Below are 26,714 nucleotides of genomic sequence, written 5' to 3'. Positions count from 1 at the left end.
GGAAATGGCAACCCACTCCAGCGTTTTTGCCTGGAGAATCCCAGGGACGGGGGAGCCTGGTGGGCTGCCGTCTACGGGGTCGCACAGAGTCGGACACGACTGAAGTGACTTAGCAGCAGCATAGTAAATTCAGACTTCCCTGATAGCTCAGTTGGTAATTCAGGTGGTGCTAGTGATAAAGAACCCACCTGCCAATGCAGGAGACGTAAGAGATATGGATTCGATCCCTGGGTCAGGAAGATTCCCTGGAGGAGGACATGGCAACCCACTCCAGTTTTTTTGCCTGGAGAATCCCATGGACAGAGGAAGCTGGTGGGCTACAGTCCATAGGGTCACATAGAGTTGGACATGACTGAAGCGACTTAGGACGCATAGTAAATTCAATTGATTTTAGACAACTTGTTTATACAAGGTAATATTCTGTCTCTCTCCTCTCAGCTTTCTGTTTGATTTGTTATTTATTCTATTTCCCATCCTGAAATAACCAGTTTCCCTTCAGAACAAAGTTATTTTCTTTTTCCTCAACAAAAACATATCTTTATTTCTCATAACTTCTTTTACAGAAACACATATCCTACATTCCCAACATATAGAAATATTTCTCTTATTATTTCTAGTAGTTTTTAAAACATATATTAGACGTTTTAATCTTTAGTGAAAATAAAGAAGTAAACAACTGTGAAATGTCTACACTGTCATTCTGTGACTTGACAAATTTATGAAAACATTTTATAATTTCCAGAAAAATATGCTCTATCATAGTAAGATTTTTAGTGTGACACAAAACATATTTAATAATAGATCCAAGTATATTTTAGTTTCTCTGTAAAAGGAAGCCCAAAGTGAATAAACCCTGGTCAGTGTTTTCTCTTATTTAGAAATGATCTATATACTTACTGACTATCCATCATTTAATTTATTTTAGCAAAGTTTTAAGGTTCAGGTTACCACAAAGTTTGGGGGAAACTACTCAAATAGTTCACCTAAAACTTCTTATTTCACTTAAATCTATTTAGTTTACTTGTTCTTAATAATTATGTTTAGATTACCACAAAATCTTCATTAGGCAATAGGTAACATCCATCATCATTCTAAGTAATTCTTCCTGCTGGCAATTTTCATAAGAGATAGCAGGACCTTGTTTGATTAGTAAGCTCAGGTAAAATAAAATTGTATATTTAATGCTTATAACTCTAAAGACACGCCTGTTTTAATTAAAACAACAACATTAAACTGGTTTTCATATCATCAAAGAAAAATTTATCAGTCAATCTAAGAAGGAAATAAAGAATTTTATACAAGCCAAATCCAAAGATTATAACCCAAGTTGAGCATCCCAGAAAGTTCTGAAAACTGGTCAACTTGTTAGAAGTCAAGTCACAGTTTTTTGAAACAGTGGGATGTATATTAAATGATTTATTATTGACAGTTTACACAATTAGATCTAAGCATCATTGTGACCCCTTACAAGGTCAAGACGGAATGTTATCTTTTAAGGAGTTGTCTTGTTGATGCCAGGAGAATGTTGCTGTTGATGGTTGAGCAGGTATTTCTGCCAATAGAGGAGGTTTGGTCAATACAGATACACAGTGCACAGGAGGAAGGAGAGAGGGGGCCAAAGGGCAGAGAAATTTTTTAAGTCTAAATCTTTCTTATCTTGCTATAAAATATGAATTTTACTTCACATTACTAAATATTTTCCAGGATCCTATGACATTGGCTTAGTTTCTGTTATAGTTCAGAGAATTTAATTTATACAAGCATTTACTTTTTAAAGCCAGTTAAGTAAAGATCTTTTACAAATTAATTTTGGCAATATCAGAGGCAGAAAAACACCATATATCTACACACACAGATGCACGCACACATGCACACACACATAGTTAGATGGAAACAGAAAACCTATAGCTTCCATTTGACTAGTTATAAAAGAATTGGTATCTAAGTTGTAATTCTGCTTGATTCTGGGGTAAGTTAAGGCCACCTGGTGAAATGGCTAAAGCTAAGCTTCAAATGACCTTCCCCCTTTTGTTTTTCTTCTGATAAAAATTACCTCCCTGAAGTTTGCACTTTAAATTCATTTCTCAAAGGCACAGCAAAAAAAATACAAGTTATAAGCCTGTTAATAAATAGAGGAGGCGTGGGGATTGGGAACAATAAACAGGCAAACCTTGAACTACCTCTAGAGCTGCATTTCTAGTTTTGCAAAGACTGGTAAGGTAAGTACAGTTGCTCTCAGTGCCTCAGAGAATTGGGTTGAAACCTAAATGTCATCATAGGTTGATTCATCCATAAATCCTTTTACAAGGGCCTTAGAAGTTTTTTTTTTCTTTTCTTTTTTTTCTTTCCCTCTAGTTTTAACTCAGGGAGAAAGTCTAAAGAATTTCCTATTATGCTGTAAATATCAGCTTCCAACTCCTGGCCAATTTATGACCATAAAAGTTACTTTAAAATATTTTAAAATATCTTTTCAGTTTTCAGCCAGGACAAAGGTAAATATTTCTGCAGTATTGAATAACTCCTTGAACTTAGGAGGCATCCTAAGCAAAGAAGATGAAAAAGGTATGTTTTCTCTCTTTATCAGATACTACAGACCAAGATCCAGGAGAGCTGACTCCAGTAAGAATTCTCACCCTTAGCCAACTTTTGCTAGTTTTCTCAGGATCCCATCTGCAACTTCCCAGTGAGGTTGAAGCATAGTGTAGATCCAGTATCTACCAGGAATTGGTAAGGTTTTTCATTAGTTTCAACTTTGTTTTCTTTTAGCAGTTTAGGGAATAACATAGCACTTTACCATCCCCCCAAGTCTCATCAACTCTGGGAGGGGTTCATATGGGGGCCCTACTTTAAAATTAGACCTGGACCATTTGAGTTGATGTTGAAGACTCTGCACAGGGACTTGGAAGACAATCTCTTTTTCAATGCTCACATTAATTACAACTGAGATATTGATTCCTTGGCCAGTGTTATAATGATGAACCCTTAAGAGGGTATCATGAGGAAGGCCTAGGTGTTGTTTTAGATACCTTTGGTGTCTTTAATTTTTATTAACCTCTTGCAGTCAACCTTTTGATAAAATTATTTTGGAATCTTAAAGCATTTTGGAAGCTTCTGCATACCAACCAACTGTTTAATTCAGAAATTAAACAACTGCATACACTACTGTTTAATTCAGAAATCCTTTCAAGTACATTTTAAAATCAAATATCTTGTCTTAAGTAGAACAGTCCCTGTAATGGCCACTGCAATACAGGGATGTCTTTAGTAAGATTTTGCCATTTTTGTAGATATCTACAGCTTCCAGAACCTTGGTTCTTAAACATAAAGAGGCATGCAGGAAAGCAATCCACTTAACTCTGTGGAGGGCTTTCCCAATGGGTCAGTGGTATAGAATCCACCTGCAGTGCAGAGACATAGGTTTGATCCCTGGGTCAGGGAGATCCTCTGGAGGAGGAAATGGCAACCCACCCACTATTCTTCCCTGAAAAATCCCATGGACAGAGGAAACTGACAGGCTGAAGTCCATAGGGTCATAGAGAGTCAGACACAACTGAGCAGAGCACAGTAATCTATGGATTTTAAAGATCTGATCATCTTTATTTGTTTGTTTTAGCTAAACTTTTGCAGATACGACTGAGCAACTTCACTTTCACTTTTCACTTTCACTCATTGGAGAAGGAAATGGCAACCCACTCCAGTGTTCTTGCCTGGAGAATCCCAGGGTCCAGGGAGCCTGGTGGGCTGCTGTCTATGGGGTCGCACAGAGTCGGACACGACTGAAGCGACTTAGCAGCAAACTTTTGAGCCTCTCTCAGAGCCAAACTAATACTTGAATGTGCAGTGGCCTTGGAAACTGTGTGGTATTTTACAATCTAACCTGTTGCATAGAAAGTTACTTCGAGGTTGGTGGGTGACATACTGTTAATCTTAACCTGTTCCGTGACCTACTTATCCTAACATAAGCTGCTTTGGGTTAGGTAGGGAATACTCTGACAGCTTGTGAATGCTTAATATACTGATCAATTTTTGTGGTTTTTTGGCTTTGAGGCCCCCATTCTCAGTAGTTTTTACTTCATGTACACATTGCCGTACAAGCAGTAACCCCTGAAGTTGTTATCATTGTTGTTGTTTAGTTGGTAAGTCATGACCTACTCTTTGTGAACCCCTGGACTTTAGCCCTCAAGGCTCTCTGTCCTGGATTTCCCAGGAAATAGTATGAGTGGGTTGCCATTTCCTTCTCCAGGGGATCTTCCTGACCCAGGGATCAAACCTGTGTCTCTTGCTTGGTAGGTGGATTCTTTCCCAATGAACCACCAGGGAAGCCCAACCAATGAAGTAGGAACTGGGAAAAGGACGGAACTAGCACACTCCAATGAATCGAGAGTGTGGGCTGAGTACATGCAAATGAGGAGTTGCAGATACATCAGCATTTCCCAGTGGAAATCTGGGGACATAACCAAGGACTAGGATTTAGATGTCACTGCAGACTAGCCAACTGAAGATCTTGTGCACACCTCCAGCCATTCCCAATATAGAACTGAGGACCCAAGGATAGGGCTGAACCATCAGACTTCAACAAATAGGGACTGTGGACTGGCGGCTCCACATAAATAAGGAAATGTGAGCTGCCACTAACGGTTTCCACAAGGGCCTAGGGACAGAATCAGGGTCTGGGATTTCTAGGGAACTGCAGGATAAAAAGCCAGTTAGACCAGGAACTCAACACAGAGAGCAGAGCTTAGAACAAAGAGGGATTTACCACCACCCTAAGAAATGGTAAGAAAGACAGTAAACTTAAAGGATTGCAGGGTACTGCCTGTGTTTCTTGTCCCCGGGTGCCATCAGAAGTTTACTTTAAATTCCACCACAGTCAGTAAATCTGTTAAAAAGGCAAAATTCAACTGAGTAAAGATCCAGTTGGCTTTGTTCAATGATTTATGAATCAGGCAGTATCCTATCTAGTAAACAGAAAGGAACTTCAAAGAGCTGTACAAAACAGAAGCCTTTTATATACAGTAAAAGGGCAAGATAGGAAGAGTGTTGTTTCAGGCAAATCCTCTCCCTTTGCAAGATGGAGGGGATCTATAAGGCAGATTGCCTCATTAGTGCTGACCAGGTAATTCTAGATGGATTGATTAGAAAGTTACATTACTGGAAAGAGCTGAAACAACAATTAGATTAGGCATGAATCTCATTTTGGTGAGGTGGGCTTAGCACAAGTGACTCCATTTTGGACTGTTATTTCTTTTTAACAATTAAACCACTCTTAAACTAGTTGTTTAAGTGTGTTTAAATCAACGGTTGTTTCAGACTCTTGTTAACAATATCATATAAATGCATCTATTTTTACATGACAAACACTTCGATTCTATAAAGATGTCTCCATCCTAGATAAAAGCATTCCAGCAAAGTTACAATGGGTTTATTGTATAAAATGTAGCATAATTTCCACTGATGTCCTTATTGTAAAAGAGAACATAGCATCTCATGGCAAAAACCTAGGAACAGTGAAACCTTTGAGAAGAAAGAAATTAAAATGGTAGCCCCACCCCTTTGATGCTGAAGTATTTACTTAAGTGTAGCTGCGCTTTTCACATTTTTCCTCAGTTGTTGATTATTTCAACTTGCCTGAGTAATAAGAATTTTTAAGCCATGGGGAGATTTTCTTCTGTTCATTTCCTTCTATTTTTTGTTATGGGTATTTGTGATTGTGAAGAGTACTGGACATTTGTCCATTCATACATGATATACTTCAATGTGAAAATTCTGAGCATTCATAGTCATTAAAATGAATTGGCATTCAATTTTAAACGTGGTCAGTTTGGGAATTTGTCTATTGAATTTATGTTAAATGAGTTGGAGAGACATATTTTCTAATCCTAGACTCAACTCTGCACAGACTATGATCCAAGGCTGTTTTGCTAGGCTTTCTGAGGAATGGAGAATAACATAGCGTTTCCCTGTTGGAAAACATGAAGTTAGAGATGTCGAGTCCTTCCATAAGCTGGTGGTAGCCAGCATCCCATCTCTTTGCACAACCTGGAGCCAATCTTCCTCGGCTCAAATCCTGGCTTTATTTCTCACTTTAGCTATGTAATCTGTGCAATTTCATTGACTTCACTGTGTCTTAGAGTCTTTCACTTATGAAATGGAATAATTATTGTGCAGGCCTCATAAATACCAAGGAGAGAATACTCTGTGCTAATAGAGAGAGAAAGAGTCTGTAAAGCTTGGCAAATAAGTGTTAGTTAATATTATTATCATATTTATTTTTAAAATTAAAAACTTCATTGAGAAGTTAATGCCGGTTGCTTGACTCTCTTCTGTTTATATCTATGGACTCTTACGTGCCCATTTTTCCAGTTAGTCCTTTTCCTAGGGTCTGAACCTGTTTGTTAACTTTCTTCTTTTAAAAAGTCACTGCACCCATTGACTTTTTCTAGAGTTTCTCAAGTGTATCCATAAGTTTACCCTTGACTTTGACTTAGGAGGTAGATACTGTTGTAGGTCTCACCTGGATTTGCCACACCCTTGTTTGAACTGGACTCAGTTTAATTTTCTTCCAAGCACTTCTATATTGCCATAAGGTAATGTTAGGGTGAATTTCTTGTTTTATGAGGTCTTCCCTCTTTTACTCCCAGCACTATGAGGTGAGAATAAACAGGCATCATGAAGTAATGTATTTTTAACCTGTCTTCTTTAGTGTTCAGATACTAATATAGATCTTTTATGCTTCCTCATGCTTCCTCACAGAGAAGGCAATGGCACCCAGCTCCAGTTCTCTTGCCTGGAAAATCCCATGGACGGAGGAGCCTGGTGAGCTGCAGTCCATGGGGTCGCTCAGAGTCTGACATGACTGAGCGACTTCACTTTCACTTTTCGCTTTCTTGCTTTGGAGAAGGAAATGACAACCCACTCCAGTGTTCTTGCCTGGAGAATCCCAGGGACGGGGGAGCCTGGTGGGCTGCCGTCTCTGGGGTAGCACAGAGTCCGACATGACTGAAGCAATTTAGCAGCAGCAGTAGCAGCATCATGCTTCCTCAAACACTCTGAGCTTTTCAATTTCTCCATCTTTTTTGTGCACTACTTCTACTGGGCCAACACTCTTCTCTTGATCTTGGATAAAAAATTTCAAAGCATGACATAGGTCCCCATTTCTTAGCCACAAATGGGCTGGGGATGCGACCCAGGTGTTTAGGAAATATATCTTGATCAGTAAAAAGTGAAATATACAAGGATGCTGAACAGGTACATTTCTCTCCCTTAGTTTATTTCATAATAGTCTGAGTGGAAGTTCTTCCCTGCATCCTTTCTGTAGAAGACCCACGCTGACCAAACAAGCCTGCTGCAAGATCCTCTCTGCCTTTTGTGGCTTATCGTGAAGCCACGGCTGGAACAATGACACATGACATCTCATAGTTTTGCGTATTCCCTTGTTACTCTTTGATTTCTCTTTACTTACCTTCATCTCTCTGGGCTGGTACCTCCCAAACATACTGGGTTTTTTTTTTTTTTTTTAATCTTTATCTCTGTCTTCTAAAGGAGCCATGTAAGACACTACTGATGGCTTTCAACCGAAAATTTTACTTTTATTACAGAGAAGCTTAGCATTGGAATTCTTTCCACTTAACTTGAGGGTGGGTGCACAATGCTCAGTTCTTAGTGTCTATCCACATCAACTGGCAAGAGAATTGTTTTCTTTCAACTTAAGTTTTATATGACCTTCATTCTATATGACCGCATTACCCCTTCAAGCATCATTTGAATAATGGTCCAAGTTTTGATTTTCCTAGGTATGGCATTGCCCCATGTGGGTAGAGACAGAGTAAGAGCTCCTCATTGTAGATACACAGTTACTTCCCTGGGACCTTCATCTGTCCTCTGCCACTCTTAAACCAGTTGTTTAAGTGTGTTTAAGTCAATGGTTGTTTCTGGTCACTCTGTAGTTCCTAAACAGCTCCCAGTCATCTGTTAGGCATTAATTAGATCTGCAATTACTTTTCCTATGACTCTATTCCTTACTCAATACTCCAAACCTCACTTTTCAGACTGGTAAAAATGAGAATTATACATAAGTGTGTTAGTCGCTCAGTTGTATCTGGCTCTGCGACCCTATGGACTGTAGCCCGCCAGGCTCCTCTGTCCATGGACTTCTCTAGGCAAGAATACCGGGGTGGGTAGCCAGTCGCTTCTCCAGGGGGTCTTCCTGACCCAAGGATCAAACCTGGGTCTCTGCATTGCAGGCAAATTCTTTAAATTCTGTATAAATAACTGATTTATTAACTCTGAACACTCAATCTATTATTGTGTCTATAGAATACTACACACATAACTTATTTCTGCACAATGATCATATTTATTTTCCATTAAAAACAGAGACAACCATATTGGCTAAGAGTTTATTTTTTTTCTCAGATTTTGATATAACTCTGGACTCTTATGTATGCTTTCTGTGTGATTTGAGGCAAGTGTCTTAACCTCTCTAGCCTTAGATGTTATAATCTGAAAAAGTTTAAAAAATAGCATTCTTCATAAGATTGTTGAAAGAGAAAATTCATTTTTTAAATAAACACTAATCATCTATTATGTATCAATCATTCTTGTAGTTTTGGGGGATAAAAACACAATATCCATAAAAATACTACTTTTCATTTATTTGGCCCAAACTAAACAATAAATGATAGCGACCCTATTATCAATGTTATCTTCAACTACCCCAAATTACTTTTATTTCACTACAATATGTGGCCCATTGGTGGACACTGCCTTCTATTAGAGTTTTTCTTTATAGACATAGTTGATACCAGTGTAAAACCTTGGAGTATTTGATATCCAGAAACTAGTATCTAATATTTTTCTCTTTTGTTATTCCTTGTGTTCTTTACAATGTACATATGTATCCAGATTACATGGCATTTATTTCATTAAATATAGAAGACATGATTATAAATGTTAGTCCACTTTTTTATTAAACATGTACTTTATTGTACTAAGTACTGTTATGAACTAAGCACAGATTTTTTTTTCCCCTGCTTGGGATACCTCAGTGAATGATAAAAACAATAAAAAGAAATCATACCATTCATGGAAATTACTCTGCAGTTGATATTGTCGTTCAGTCGCTAAGTCATGTCCAACTCCTTGTGACCCTGTAGACGGTAGCATGCCAGGCTTCCTTGTTCTTCACTATATACTAGAGTTTGGTCGAACTCATGACCATTGAGTCAGTGATCCCATCCAACTGTCTCATCCTCCGTCATTCCCTTCTCCTCCTGCCCTCAACCTTTCCCAGCATCAGGGTCTTTTCCAATGAATCGATGTTATAAATATGTCCAAACTTCTTTACTGTGTCTCCCTAAAAAAATATATAAATATACTCCTATGTATATTTACTCCTATTGCATATTTGCTATTCAGAATTATTTCCAAGTATTACTGCATTAATAGATACTTACATTCCACACATACACAAAGTAGTAAATATTAGCAGGTGATTTAATTTTTTCTCCTCCATTCAGTGGACTATATTTCGTGCCATTTCTGGTTTGCACATCTTGCTTTAGAGATCAATTTGTAGACTGTTGAAGATAAAAATGAACACTTGTTTATTGAAAGATAAAAGAATCAGTAGACAGAAAAATTTACAAGTCAGTTCTTAGTGTGACATGCATGAAACTCCTTTGGTTTAGGAACAATTCTATCATAAACAATACCAAGCAGAAATACTACAGAAGTTAGTAATTCAGGATATTTTAAGTGATGGGCTGTAAGTTTCTGAAACCAATATCATTTTTAAAAACAAATTGCTAAAATTTACAACCCAAGTTTCACAGTTCTAAATTAATGTAAATAGATCCATACTCTGAGTTTCATTTCTTCTCTATTAGTGTAAAATAAACCTGACTTTGCTTCTTAAGAATATCTTCCCAGAGAACTAGAATGTGGTTCAGTTTGACTATGTTGGAATAACCTATGTTTAAATTACTATGATGAGATATTTTGCTGATGCATTATCGCCATTTGTGAAAGTGGCAGTTTTAAGTATTAAAATGTCTCTGAAGTGACATCACCATATTAATCTCAAATTTGTTAGGCCTGCAGGAAAAGTCCATGTGAATCTTAGAAGCTGTTTTATTGACATTATACGCTTAACCCAATACCTTGCATTAAATATTAGAAAAAGTGAAGAATTGGTAAATGAAGACTGATACTCATTCTCATAAATTGCATTTAATTATCAGAGAGAATTAATGTTGGTTTTACTTAAAAATTTATCTCACTACCACCATCACCCAGGTCTAGGCCACCAAAGTCTCTTGCCAAAATTGAAAAAAAAAAAAAAAAAGTATTGGTCTCTCCAAGTGTGCCCTAGCCTCTAATCTCAATTCTGTGGCTCATATGATCCTTTGGAAACAGCAGGTCGCCTTACTTTGCTTAGAATTCTCCTTCTATCTCACTTAAAGTATAAGCCACCATCCTTGAACTAGTATAGAAGGTCGTATGTGGTCTGGTCCATATTACTTCTTTGTCTTCATCACTTGTCGCTCCCTTTCCCTTTCACCCATCATAACTCACTCAGCATCCACTGTGGTGATCTTCTTTCTGTTACCTGAATATCTCAAGCAAAGTCTTATTTCAGAATTTTTATATTCGCTGTGTGTGTGTGTGTGTGTGTGTGTGTGTTTGCCTGCCTGGAATGCTTCTGCTTTAGATATCCATGTGACCAGCTGTCTCCCTTCATCCTGTCTCCATACAGAGGCCTCCTCAATCACTTTATATAAAATAGTGCTTTCCCTCCAAACCATCAATCTCTAACCTCTACCCAGCTTTATTCTTCTTTATAGCACTCATTAGGACATGACTTACTTAATAAGTGTATGTATATATGTATATAGTTATTTTCATTTATTGTTTATCTCCCTTAGTTGAAGTGTAATGCTCCAAAGTGTATAAAATATAAATCTCAGACAAATATAAAATTAAAACATGCCCCAAATGTTATCCATTTCTTTATAAATAAAGCAACCAGAATAATATTAAATACTGTTCAAAAGCTTGGGTGAAACTGGGCATTTTTAATAAAGAAATGTCAGGATAGAATTGCTGGGTTATACACAGAACTGATTAATGTCTCAAAGGGAAATAAAATGTAACCTTTGGCACTATCTATTTCACTGGACAGAAATTATTTGATCTCTACTGGACAAAATTTGCAAATTAACCTCTGCTCCAACAGAGTTGTAAAATAACCAAGTTTGATGGTAAGTCAAGCCAAGGACTGCACTGAAAGGACACTCAGTAATCAATTTTGCCTATTTCCAAGTTGTAAATAAATTTTCTGACACTTACAAGGTCAGGTAATCTTTTTTTTTTTTTTTTTGCTGCTGTTTCCCTAGATCTTGAGGCAAGGATTAAAATACCCATAGTTTGAGAAGTGATCCAAGAAAACTGACAGGGGAATTAAGAAGTGAGATACGGAGGGACCCATATCCCTCCTTAGAGGGTCCCTCTGTACATCTCTTTCCATAGACACATCATAAATACACACCCAGACACAAAATAAGTGAGGCAGGGAACAGAAGAAAGTCAAAAACAACGTGACACCAGGCAGTTGTCAATCTGCAGTATGAGAATTCAGTACCATGGTGCAGCAAGAAAGATACTGCAGAACATGCCTCAGTCATTCCATTCAAACCACAAAGCACTCATCTATTTATTTATAAATAGGGGTGTTTATTTATCATCTCTGACTGTCATTTATTGAGGACTGCTTCCAAGAAGTTAACTCTATTGTATGTCAGGTTGCACTGTGTGAAGCCTTATATGATCCTCAGGTAAAACAAGAATAAAAACATTAAATAAAAAACAACAACAACCAAAAAAACTAGACAGGACAGAAATTCCCAGTAGCAGCCTTTAGCAAGTGAGTTCTGAGAGGATATTGGTGGGTAATTGATAATATCTTCTCTGTGCTCCATTAAAAAATATGTTGATTGAATGACTATACAATTGAAAAGTTTTCAAAGATCTTGTGAATTATATCCTTAGCATTATAGGCTCTCATAAAATAAAGCCTCTGACTGTGTGGATTACAACAAACTGTGGAAAATTCTTAAAGAGATAGGAATACCAGACCACCTTACCTGCCTCCTGAGAAATCTTTATGAAGGTCAAGAAGCAACAGTTAGAACTGGACATGGAACAACAGACTGGTTCCAAATCAAGAAAGGAGTACATCAAGGCTGTATATTGTCACTGTGCTTATTTAACTTATATGCAGAGTACATCATGAGAAACGTTGGGCTGGATGAAACACAAGCTGGAATCAAGATTGCCGAGAGAAATATGAATAACATCAGATATGCAGAAGACACCACCCTTATGGCAGAAAGTGAAGAGGAACTAAAAAGCCTCTTGATGAAAGTGAAAAAGGAGAGTGAAAAAGCTGGCTTAAAACTCAGCATTCAGAAAACAAAGATCATGGCATCTGCTCCCATCACTTCATGGCAAATAGATAGGGAAACAATGGAAACAGTGAGAGACTATTTTGGGGGGGCTCCAAAATCACTGCAGATGGTGACTGAAGCCATGAAATTAAAAGACACTTGCTCCTTGGAAGAAAAGAAAAACAAACCTGCTGCTGCTGCTAAGTTGCTTCAGTCGTGTCCGACTCTGTGTGACCCCATAGACAGCAGCCCACCAGGCTCCCCCGTCCCTGGGATTCTCCAGGCAAGAACACTGGAGTGGGTTGCCATTTTCTTCTCCAATGCATAAAAGTGAAAAGTCAAAGTGAAGTTGCTCAGTCGTGTCCGACTCTTAGCAACCCCACGGACTGCAGCCCACCAGGCTCCTGCCTCCATGGGATTCTCCAGGCAAGAATACTGGAGCGGGTTGCCATTGCCTTCTCCATGACAAATCTAGATATGCATTAAAAAGCAGAGATATCACTTTGGCAACAAAAGTCCATCTAATCAATGTTATGGTTTTCCCAGTAGTCATGTATGGATGTGAGAGTTCTATAAAGAAGGCTGAATACCGAAGGATTGATGCATTTGAACTGTGGTCCTGGAGAAGACTCTTGAGAGTTCCTTGGACTGCAAGGAGATCAAACTAGTCAATCCTAAGGGAAATCAACCCTGACTATTCATTGAAAGGACTGATGCTGAAGCTGAAGCTCCAATACTTTGGCCACCTAATGTGAAGAGCTGACGTGTTAGAAAAGACCCTGATGGGGGAAAAGATGGAAGGCAGGAGGAGAAGAGGATGACAGAGGATGAGATGGTTGGATGGCATCACCGACTCAATGGACATGAGTTTCAGCAAGCTCTGGGAGATGGTGAAGGAAAGGGAAGCCTGGCGTGCTGCAGTTCATGAAGTCGCAAAGAGTGAGACATGACTGAGTGACTAACAAGTGTGTATATGTCAAGCCATTCTCCTAATTCATCCCGCTCCCTCTTTACCATCCCTGTATCCATGCATTTGTTCTCTACCTTTGTGTCTATTTCTGCTTGCAATTAAATTCATTTACATTGTTTTTCTAGATTCCACATATAAGCAATATTACACATTTGTTTCTATCTTTTTTACTCACTTCACTAAGTATGTCAGTCTCTATGTCTATCCACGTTTCTGTAAATTGCACAGTTTCATTCATTTTTATGTGCAAGTAAACTCCAGTACTTTGGCCACCTCATGGGAAGAGTTGACTCATTGGAAAAGACCCTGATGCTGGGAGGGATTAGAGGTGGGAGGAGAAGGGGACGACAGAGGATGAGATGGCTGGATGGCATCACCGACTGGATGGATGTGAGTCTGAGTGAACTCTGGGAGTTGGTGATGGACAGGAAGGCCTGGCGTGCTGCGATTCATGCGGTCGCGAAGAGTCGGACACAACTGAGTGACCGAACTGAACTGAACTGAATATATCATTGTGTATATATATGTACATCTTCTTTATCCATTCCTCTCTTGGTGGACATTTAAGTTGCTTCCATTTCCTGGCTATTGTAAACAGTGCTGCAGTGAACACAGAGGTGCATGTATCTTTTTGAATTATGGTTTTCTCCCAGTGTATACACAGAAGTGGGATTGCTGAATCATTTGATAGTTTTATTTTTAGTTTTTTAAGGAAACTCATGTTGTTCTTCATAATGGCTGTATCAATTTAAATTCCCACCAATGGGGTAGGAAGTTTCCTTTTTCTCCACACTTTCTCCAGCATTTATTGTTTGTGGATTATCACCTCACAGCACTCAGAATGGCCATCATCAAAACTTCACTACTCAATAAATGTTGGTTCCTCTTGATGAATTGACCCCTTATCATTACAAAATAAAATGATTTGTCCATTGTAATAGTCTTTGCTCTGGAGCTTACTTTGTTGTTGTAATGTAGCCTCTCAAGCTTTCTTTTGATGAGTTTGAGCATATTGTTTTCTACTCTTTTACTTTTGTTCTTTTATTTTTCTATTTGTGTCTTTATATTTAAACTCAGTTTCCTTTAACATATAACGGAGTCTTGTTTGTATATATCCAATATGGGTATTTCTTCCTTATAATGGAGGTGTTCAAACTACTTACCTTTGATATGATTAGGAAAATGATTAGGTGTCAGTCTATTATCTTGCCGTTTGTTTCTGTTTCTCTCATTTGCTCTTTATTGTTGATTTTTTCTCATTTTTCTATACCACTTTTTGGATTAAGTACAACATTCTGAAAACTAAGATCATGGCATCTGGTCCCATCACTTGATGGGAAATAGATGGGGAAACAGTGGAAACAGTGTCAGAATTTATTTTGGGGGGTTCCAAAATCACTGCAGATGATGATTGCAGCCATGAAATTAAAAGACGCTTACTCCTTGGAAAGAAAGTTATGACCAACCTAGATAGCATATTCAAAAGCAGAGACATTACTTTGCCAACATAGGTCCGTCTAGTCAAGGCTATGGTTTTTCCAGTGGTCATGTATGGATCTGAGAGTTAGACTATAAGGAAAGCTGAGCACCAAAGAATTGATGCTTTTGAACTGTGGTGTTGGAGAAGACTCTTGAGAGTCCCTTGGACTGCAAGGAGATCCAACCAGTCCATTCTAAAGGAGATCAGCCCTGGGATTTCTTTGGAAGGAATGATGCTAAAGCTGAAACTCCAGTACTTTGGCCACCTCATGGGAAGAGTTGACTCATTGGAAAAGACCCTGATGCTGGGAGGGATTAGAGGTGGGAGGAGAAGGGGACGACAGAGGATGAGATGGCTGGATGGCATCACCGACTGGATGGATGTGAGTCTGAGTGAACTCTGGGAGTTGGTGATGGACAGGAAGGCCTGGCGTGCTGCAATTCATGGGGTCACAAAGAGTCAGACACAACTGAGCAACTGAACTGAACTGATGATACATTTTATGTTCTGTGTTGGTTTATTAGTTAAAAATCCTTGTTTTGTTGCTATTGTAGTTAAGATTCCATGTCTTTAACTTACCATATTCTACCTGCAAGTGATATTATATCATATCATGTAAAGTATAGGAATCTTAAAATAGTATACTTTCATAATTCCCCTCTTTTTTTTTTACTGCTATCTATGTCATAAACCCCAAAATACATTGTCATTATTTTTGATTAGTCTGAACTATAAGCCCTCTGTCTTCTGGGCTTGCTGCTGAATGACCACTACCTAACATACAGCTTTATAAGGAATAAGTGCCCAATAAATATTTGGGATATAAAGAAATAAAAGAAAAATTTAAAAGACAGTATTTTGACTTTTAATTAATATTGTTTTTGTGCTCTTCTTCATACTTTGAAGGATTTTGTGGACACATTTTGAAGACATAAAACTCAATGACAAGAACTATTTTAATATCAGTGTTTAATTCTTCCATCTATGTCAGTTATAGATCAGTTTTGGTTCACTAATTTTGTCCTCATTATGGTTCATATTTTCCTGATTCTTTGTGTGTCTTAAAAACTTTGATTTTATGTCTGGCCCTGTGGACTTTACCTTCTTTGCCACTTCATAGTTTTATATCTAATGCATTATACATGCATTTGCCTATTCATCCAGTTTCAATTGGGATGTTTTATTATTTTCAAAAGATATATCCTTTATATTTCTATATTTCTGAATATGCATGTGTTATAATTGTTATATATCACAAATATTTTTCATGCAGGATTTCACATTTTGTATCTGATTTAAGATTTTTTTTACTTGAAGTTCATAAACATTTATTTTATTTAGTATGTTGTGGGTTAAGATGCATACATTTAAGTTTTGAATACAATTATAATTTATTTTTCTGAAAAGTGTGAGCTAGGGATCTAATTTTCTTTTTTCTCTTTAAATGTTCAGGTGTCTCAGTGAAATTAATTGAATAAGGCACCCTTTCCTTACTGATGTGAAATGTCCCCTTTATGCAAAATCCTCATGGACACAGCCACAGATTCTTATGGTTTTCATTTATATTCTCTTGGTTAATCCTAGCTATGGTACTGTTTGAGGTGAGCTCAGCAAACAGTACTGGTGCCTCCCTTTTCCATGTGAAGAAACTGAGGCTCAGAATTGTTTACTTAAGGTCAAGCTGCTGCTGCTGCTAAGTCGCTTCAGTCGTGCCCTACTCTGTGTGACCCCATAGATGGCAGCCCACCAGGCTCCCCCGTCCCTGGGATTCTCCAGGCAAGAACACGGGAGTGGGCTGCCATTTCCTTCTCCAATGCATGAAAGTGAAAAGTGAAAGTGAAGTCGCTCAGTCGTGTCCGACTCTAGTGACCCCATGGAGTGCAGCCCACCAGGCTCCTCCGTCCACAGGATTTTCCAGGCAAAAGTAGTGGAGTGGGGTGCCATTAGCTCTCACCAAACTGAGCAAGCATTCAATCCAATCTTTGACTCTAAAGCTTATGCTCTATTCCCCACTCTAAGGTCTCATCCAGGTTGTTTCTCTGATCTCCTGGCTCAGTGATTTTTATGGTTTCAAGCTCTGGACAGAGTGTTTCTATTTTCCCTTCTGAAAGTACCTAATCACAGATAACTTTTGTTCTCAGGTAATTCAGATACTTAATAACATGCCCAGAACTCTACATTACTCCTTCAGTGCCACCCTCCCCAATTTTCAGGGCATGAAGACGCAGACACAATCAATATGCTCAGTTCCTAGGAGAATTCATACATGTTAAATAATAATTACTCAGGGGATCCTTATGTTATGCACATTGTAGATTCTTTCCTTTTTTATGAAGGTTTATAGAACTTGAAAGATACAGCTGAAAAAGGCTGGAAGAAAGAATGAAACCATTTACCTCCTAAGACTGGAGTCCCAGAGGCTTTTTATCTTTAATGAAAGTGCACCTGTAAATGATTGTGTATCACCATCCATTTTCACCCTTATGTGGCTGATGAGTGAGTGAAATGGAGGTTCATTAAAAATAAAAGCAAAGCAATTAGAAGAGCTGCAACACAAAGATCAACACCCATTATCAAACAGAGGAAACGGTGGGCTAAAAGAAGTATTTGCTTTTCAGCTAGTTTCACTCTACTGCAGGCTATGAAATGATAATCTCTGCTTATTTTTTTTTTTTTTTCAGTAAATGTCAGCCATGTCATTTCTGTTTACAGATGAGTGCATCTCAGTCTGGAAATGTTTATTCTCTGCCTCTATTATAGAAAGAAAAAGATTTTTCTGGCTTGCCTCTGGGAAAGCAATATTGTCCGCATTTGTATTCTGAGCCAGACTAAAGGAAGAAGCATTGAAACAGGGAATTGCTCTATGTTTCTGATTGGACTGCAGCTTTGGGAGCTGCAACGCGGGTTTCATGCAAACAAAAAAAGAGCGAGCAAGTGAGAGAGATTATGTACTTCTCTACCGTGGGAGAAAGGTAACATCCAAGATGTAAAATGCACGCCTAAATTGTTTTCTGCACTGCTTTGCGCCTTTCTATCTCAGCTATCTAACACACATACTTAAATATCTAACCCTTGGATCCAGATATGAAAGTATTTATTATTGTGCATCTTTGGACCTAGATTTTAAAATCTATCTCATAAATATCTAGTTCTATGTCGCAGACTTTTTAGAGAAATAAAGTGAATTGCAATTACATTACTGAAATGAATTTTACTATTGCAAAGACAGTGTTCTCCTACCAAATGGTAGCATAAGACACAAGCTAATAACAACAACCATACTGACAGGCATCTTGATATTGATAAATAATTAAAATTCTGGCAAATAGATGGAGATACACCTAAGCTGAAGTTATCTTAGTTCGCAAAATCCAACTTATGGTTAAATAGTTTCAGGTTTGTCTTGGCATAGATAAATTACTTGCTTCAGTGTCTTATGGATAGACTTTGGCTAATACTATGAAATATGCATTTGAAGAAGGAAAAAATATTAATAGTTTAGCTTTCCCACTAATAAGCAATCTGTTTCACTTTAAAATGTGTTTAAACTGCAGAAGAAAGAAAAATAAATTTATTTGTGAAACTGTCTTTCAGAAATGAATACTGTATTGTGGTGGTAAAACTCCTTTAAGTCTGTATTGTATATTTATCACTGATTCTTTTCAGAAAACTATTTACAATGGTATATCTTTCTTATTTTAGCTTGATTTATGATATAAGTATTTTCACATCAATATATTTATTTGTAAGTCACAAAATATTTATTTTGTAAACACATAAATACTTAATGGAATAATGGTTTCTATAGTCCTTATTTTTAGACATTTAGGTTTTTTTCTGTTTCTTTTGTAGACTGTGCTGCATAGCATGTGGGATCTTAGGTCTCTGAACAGGGATTGAACCTGTGCCCCGAGCCATGGAAGCACAGTGTCTTAATCAGTGGACTGCCAGGGAAGTCCTTTCTGATTTGTTTTGTTTTGTTTTGAACAAGTCTTTAAATTATAAGTGATGCTGTAATAAACTGTAATTATAAAAACTTGAGAGACAAATTTTGGGGAATAAAATTAGTGGGCATAAGGACAGTGGCATTTTTAAGGTCCTTAGTAAACACTGACAATCAGATTTGCCACAAGTTGCGTCCACTGTGGCCTTGCTCATGGATAGAGTGAAACTAAGGTCATCTCTGAGGTTTCCTCTCACACATACTCAGGCGCCTCCATTGCTGGAGAAGCAGAGTGATAGGAGAGTGGATTCTCTGACCTTTCAAAATGACTAAAAAAATTAAATGATAGCAGTGGTTATAGTATTGAAAACCAGAGGTTTCATTTTCAAGAATCTTACTTTTCCAGAGAAGGAAATAATTCAAAACAAAAACTCGGATTCTGGAACAGGAACGTGCAGTTTCCACGTATAGTACACAGCCTGTCCAGGCAAGTATGCAAGCAGGGCATAGGATACGTACCATGTCACACACACAGCCCCCTACGTTCTATGTCCTTTTTCTAATAATTTTTTTCTTTGCATTATGTAGACCTTAATCCAGTTTTAATTTTATTTTTATCCCAATTTTATCTTAAGGAAGAGTAGAAGAGGCTCATAAGAATACTGTTCTTGGGTCATTCACTTTCTCAGGGAGACATTTCCAATGTAGAAAAACTGTGATATGAAATGTCCTGCTTGGGTTCATCTTCTGGTAATTTATCAGCACATACTATCAGCTCAGTGGTAAAGAATCTGCCTGCTGATGCAGGAGACATGGAGATGTGGGTTTGATCCCTGGGTTGGGAAGATCCCCTGAAGAAAGAAATTTCAGTTCACTCTAGTATTCTTGCCTGGGAAATCTCATGGACAGAGGAGCCTCGGGTGCTACTGTCCATGCGCTCGCAAAGAGTTGGATACGACTTAGCAACTAAACACACACACGTTTGTTATGATAGTGATTGCTAACTTTAAATGTTTCTATAGAAAAAATATATTTTCATTTGGAAATGAAATAGAATCTTAAGTTTGAAAGACTAGTATACTGAAACCTGACAACATTATTGTTGAATCATGGTAATTAAACCAGGGTGGCAGAACCTGTGTTGAAATGGATAGAAGCTGGAAAATTTCTTTTCTGCTTAGAAAATATTCCATAGCTGCATCTGTCTTTGTCATGCTGCTATTGCTACTGCTAAGTCACTTCAGTCGTGTCCGACTCTGTGTGACCCCATAGACAGCAGCCCACCAGGCTCCCCCATCCCTGGGATTCTCCAGGCAAGAACACTGGAGTGGGTTGCCATTTCCTTCTCCAATGCATGAAAGTGAAAAGTGAAAGTGAAGTCGCTCAGTCGTGTCCGACTCTTAGCGACCCCATAGACTGCAGCCCACCAGGCTCCTGCCTCCATGGGATTTTCCAGGCAAGAGTACTGGAGTGGGGTGCCATTGCCTTCTCTGGTCTTTGTCAGGAATTGACCCTTAATGAAAACTTTTTGAAATTTCTTTATTGTGAATGGCTGAGAATGAGCAGATGTGACTTTATCCCAAACTGAAAAATTTTGTCCTCCTTATCCACCAAATCTGTTGTTTCTTTTCCATTGTTTCCCTGGCTCAATTAGTACTGGCACTCTCCATCTAACAGCTCCTGCCTGCAATTCGACCGCATTCCAGGTGCCTCCATTTCCCTTCCTTCCCACAGCCAAATACTAGTCCTCCATGTCCACTGGGGATTCACATCTGTCCACTTCTTTATATCCTCCAAATCACTCTGCTTGACTGGGCCATCTGAATTACTGCAACCCTCCTGCCTTTAATATTGATTTCTGTCTCTCCCATTTGTAAAATATGATCAGAGCCATTCTGTAACATGCAAACGTGATCATATCCTCCTTCTTAAAACTATTTGGCAACTAACTAATCACGTGTGCTGTGCTGCTTCAGTTGTGTCTGCCTTTGTGATGCAATAGACTGTAGCCTGCCAGGGTCTTCTGTCCATGGGATTCTCCAGGCAAGAATACAGGAGTAGGTTGCCGTGCTGCCCTTCAGGGAATCTTCCCAACCCAGGGATGGAACTACCTTCTCTTGAATCTCCTGCATTGGCAGGCAGGTTCTTTACCACTAGCATCACCTGGAAAGCCCCTAGACAACTAACTATTGCTCTCAAAATAATATGCGAACTTCATGGCATGGCTTGTAAAAAGTTTGATAGCTACTTTTTATCATAATTTAAGCTCCATCCCTGGTGTTTATGGAGACAACCAATTCCATTTTCTCCACACCCAACTTTGCTAGTTTTTCTGAACTTCTCTCAACTCCTAGAATTACACAGACTTTTATGCCTCTGGGCATTTGCACATATATATCTTTGCAGAAAAACTCCTGATCCAGCCAGGAAAATTCTTAATCCTCGTTTTTATTTTTTTAATATAAATTTGTTTATTTTAATTGGAGGCTAATTACTTTACAATATTGTATTGGTTTTGCCATACATTGGCATGAATCTGCCACAGGTGTACATGTGTTCCCCATCCTGAAACCCCCTCCCACCTCCCTCCCTGTACCATCCCTCTGAGTCATCCCAGGGCACCAGCCCCAAGCATCCTGTATCCTGCCTCAAACCTAGACTGGCAATTCATATCTTATATGATATTATACATGTTTCAGTGCCGTTCTCCCAAATCATCCACCCTCTCCCTCTCCCACAGAGTCCAAAAGACTGTTCTATACATCTGTGTCTCTTTTGCTGTCTCGCTTACAGGGTTATCGTTACCATCTTTCTAAATTCCATATATATGCGTTAGTATACTGTATTGGTGTTTTTCTTTCTGAATTACTTCACTCTGTATAATAGGCTCCAGTTTCATCCACCTCATTAGAACTGATTCAAATGTATTCTTTTTAATGGCTGAGTAATATTCTGTTGTGTATATGTACCACAGCTTTCTTATCGTTTTTAATTAGCTAATTTCCATTCATCCTTTGGGCTAGTGGGTTTCAAACACATTTTTGGTCATCACCCATATTAAATAATACATTTTACATCCAACCCAGATCTCTGTCTCACATAGACACAAACACAGTTGAAAATATTTCTTCAAAAAATATTAGTGCATTTTATTGCAATTCACTCTACTCTAATTGGTTTACATTGGTCTCCCAACTTCAAAGCTGAAAAACACAGCTTAAAGATCATTTCCTCTGAGGAGTCTTCCTTGACCCTTACACTAGCTTGATGTTCTTACTCTGTAATTCTACTGGAACTTTTACTTTGCATATTATAGCCCTTGACATAGTTTGAGATAGCTTCTTTAAGTTTCTGTCTTTCTCAAAGACAAACTATATTGAGGGCAGGCATAGTGTCCATATTGAGCCACATCATGCATTCTGTATAACTAAAGTACCTGTCACATTTTAAGTGCTTACAAAATTCAGCTCGAATGATTTAATAAGTAGATGAGTGAAATTCTAATCTATTTGAAGTAACCACACAAATAAGTCAAGTTTTGTTTAAATTTTAAGTGAGAAAGCTAAAAGTGAGTGATTTCAAACATGTCTTGAAAAAAAAGAAAGAAGTGCAAGAAAGTTTTAATGAAACATTTAATAATTATGGTCTTGAAAATACAAAACATCTTTTTGGCAGTTCTGAGGATGGCTATATTTCATCTTGTTTGTACTGTTGCGTATGGGCTATGAACTGCAAAATGCCAGCCTACACTGAGAGGATATCCTGAGAACAATGTATTATCTTTACCTATTGTTCTGCTGCAATGTGTCCCAAGGGAAATAAGGAACGGACCTTAACATTTAAAAGTGAAAACAATTAGTCTTTCTTTTTGCACAAACATCTCAAAAGAGCTGCATTCCAAATTTATGAGTCAGAGGGTGATGATAAATTTGCTTACATTTAATTCTTAGTATAAGGAGAAGTATGGCTCTTTACCAAGGCTCACTCTATATTTTGGTGTGACTTTGCCAAGATTTTTCATACACATTTGTGACCTTGAATTTAGCTATTTATAGCTCTTTCTTAAATTTCTAAAATTTAATAGGGAATTGACTGAGATTAGAAAAAAATTCGGGATATCTTCAGAGATAGTTTTGGGATATCTGTTTTTTTATTAAAACAATATTTTCTAATCATTTTCATTAGTTTAAAAACTAAAACTAGTCTTTGGTAAATTTAATCCACATGTTTTAACTTCATATGTCACCAAAATATTGTTCCAAAAGAACTTTGCAAATAGCTGTCTCTTCTCCAAATAATACAGTCAGGATTTGAAGAACCTGTTTTTTTAATTTAAATTATTTTTTGCCACACTTCAGATACATAGGCAGATGAATCAATTCAGTGAAATAGATACAGACCTACACTATATTTTTCTTGAAATCACCATTCACAGAAATATATGCTATTAATGTAAAAGTATTTCTTCATATCAAGAAATAATTTGCTTAAGGCCAGTTCTTATGGAGAAATTTATGTTAAGTAAAATTCTTTAACTTTAAGCTAAATAATAATTATCCCATCCCACTTAGAACAATGTCTGCTTCAGGAAATGAAAACTTCACTGAAATTTGCTTAAACAATGGGGAAATGTGTTATCTCACATATCAGAAATTCAGAGGTAATTTAAGGTATAGGTTGTTTAAATAAGAAATTCAATGATGATGTAAAACCATTTTCTTCCCTCTCTCACATCTGATACCTTCCTTCTTTAGGCTAGTAGCAAGATGGCTACATCAGTTCCTTCCATGATAATGCCCAGAAAAAGAGGACTCCATCACTGGTTGTACATCACCCCTAGCAGTGAAGAAAATTTTTTATTAACCCAGCAAATTTTTCCTCAGTAAATTTTTCTCTCAGATCCCATTGATGAAAATTGGATACCATGTTCTTTTGTGAATCAAGAGCTAGCAAGGGAAATGAGATTGCCTTTACTAATAAGACATACTTTGCTTGTGAATGAAGTAATCATTCTCCAGGGTTGATGACCAATTCAAAAAGAGTAAATACCTGAATAAAGCTGGAGATGTGGGGGAAGGAATATAAGGACTACCTGCTGGATAGGCAAAAGAAGTGCACACAGATACACACACAAACAGGATGCCTGCGACCTTGTCCCTTGTATACATATCTAAGCATGAATGTCATTAAAGCTTCAGGTAATATTAACTACACACAACTGGTTTTCCATAAAATGCTGCAAGTTTCATTAAGCTAAGGAAATTATGATCTCCAGGTGGGTTTCTTTCTGCACCTTCAAGCCAGTTTTTCTGGGCTATGAGCAATCAGTTACGAGTGAGAAATAAGAAGAATTAGGTAAGTTGAGAAAAAAAAAAAAACTACTGGTGAAGGCATGCAAAGCCAGTGGTTCAACATTCACACTTTATTGCAGAACAGTTATAAAACTCGACTTAAAATGAGTAGATTCATGAAATAGGTCATTTTATGAACTAAACATGTGACTGAGATGATTCTTGCTACTCTTCCTCAATAGAGAGATTCTTGTCTACTTCACCCATCTGAATCAATTTTTGGCTTCAACTGTTGATTTTCATCTTCTTACAAGGAAAAAGTGAGAACTTTCGGATGACTTTCTGATTCCTCTTTCCTCTATCCCACTCACTTGGCTGAAAGGAAAATTGAATATATAAAATGAGACGATGATTTGCAAGTGTACTGGAATGTTCTTCCTTGTACTATTAAATTTTAAAAAATATTTTGAATGTCATAGCAATAATAACCTGTTTCTTTAAAATAGAAGGTAAATATGAGTTTCTTTGACACTATTCACAAGTCCATGGATAGAGACTAAAGTCTATGAAAGAATGAAGGGAAAAAAACAGAATTTTAAAAACGGAATGGTCACATCTGTAACATGTGGAGATTTAATCAAATGATCCCTGCCTTCTTTCAGGTATAAAATTTGATGATTCCATCTGAGAAGATCTCTTTAAAAGCAAGAAGGAATGTTATGTGTTTTCACTTCCATCACTTGTATTCTCTATAGAAAAGGTTTTCAAGCCAATTTTGAAATTTATTTTACTAGATGATTCTTGCTTTACATTAGAAAAAAATGGATTTTATCCCAGCTTCAGTGAATTAAAACATTACCTAAGAAATAGGAAAAAAAAAAACCCTGCTAATTTCAAATTCATAATATTGTCCCAGATTAAAAAAAATACTGAGTATAATTAATAGCATTATATCTGATTAATCATGCTTACAAGTGCATATAGGAAAATGCATGTTTAACACATGATTAACATCTACTATAATTAAAAAAATACAAGTATATTAAGTAAAAATTGCTATTCATATTCATAGCCTCATTGTTCTGGAATGGTTTGTGTGCGTGTGTGTGTGTGTGCATGTACTTGTGTGTATATTAAACATGGCTTTAAAAAAGGAATTATAAATTATTAGTTTCATTTATTTATTTTTTACTTTTATCTTTCACTTATTAATGGTAAAGTCATGTCAAAATGACTAAGATATTTGCAAAGATATGCCAAATTATCTGGGCTTCCCTGGTGGTGCTAGTGGTAAAGAACCTGTTTGCCAATGCAGGAGAAATGAGAGACACAAGTTCCATCTCTGGGTTGGGAAGGTCCCCTGGAGGAGAGCACAACAACCCACTCCAGCATTTGCCTGGGATTTCTCCAGTATTCTTGTCCTGGGAAATCCTATGGACAGAGGAGCCTGGTGGGCTATAGTCACAGAGGGTCGCAAAGTTGGACACAACTGAAGTAACTTAGCACACACACACACCAAATTATCTAAGGATAGAGAGTGCTAGTCACTAGCACAATTCCTAGTTCACTGTTGTAATGCTATTATCAATCATTAGAAGTAACAGAAGAATTATATTTCACCTAGAGTTCTCTTTCCTCCTTACTTCACTCAGATAAATCCATGCCATCTTCAGATTCTCATCATAAATTCTGAAGGTTGATGCTTACTTGAGAGCTTAACTGCCCCTAACAAAATATCTTACAGAACCTTTTACATTTTCCTAGCAATTTTTCCTTTGCTTTTTAATTGTTTGGGTGGAATCTGTTCCACCCACTAAGCTCTAAGACAACCACTGCGTCTACTGTGCTTGCTATTGTGTATAAATTGACTAGCATATAACTTATTATGAAATAAATGCCTCACCAATTTTTGAAGGTGAAGCAAATGCATGAAAGAGGATATTTTCACTTTTTAAATTAACGTCTTTGTGCCATTCTTCAAAAAAAAAAAAAAAGTAATCTGAAGTACTCTATGCATTGTCTACCCCCATAACACTATAATAGAAATTTTCTAACATTTAAAATCTTAATGTTCCAGCACCCTTAATGTAAACACAGATAAATGCTAAAATAAAGTAAATCTATCAATTTAATATTTTATAAATAAAAAGATCGAATTACTGACTTCCTCCCTTCCTCTTTACCCTTTATTTATCTTCTCTCTGTACTTACCCAGTGGGATGATTTAATCTTTAGTATTTCATTAATTCATCCATCCCCTGCCTTCTCTATTTTGACTTGCTTCATTTCTAATCTGGACTCAAAGCAACAGCAGATCACTTGATCTCTACATCCCATTTCTTTCTTATGCACTTAATTCTCCTTAATGATCTTGAAATTATTTTACTAACATATGTATCTGTTCAGTATTTTCCCTTGTTTTGCCCAAAATTCAGCATGATACCTTAATTAGAATGATTTAAAGTCTAATTACAATTTAAATATCTTTTCACCCTCCTCACTCTCCTACAAATGTTACATTCTACATTTTACTCCCAGTTGCTCTTCATTTTCCAGTAACTGTTCTTTCTCCCTTTAACTTTGT

The sequence above is a fragment of the Bos mutus genome, chromosome 5 (genome assembly GCF_027580195.1).
Source record: "Bos mutus isolate GX-2022 chromosome 5, NWIPB_WYAK_1.1, whole genome shotgun sequence".
Taxonomy (NCBI): domain Eukaryota; kingdom Metazoa; phylum Chordata; class Mammalia; order Artiodactyla; family Bovidae; genus Bos; species Bos mutus.
The sequence above is the reverse complement of the archived record's forward strand: the minus strand, read 5'-3'. Positions refer to the sequence as shown.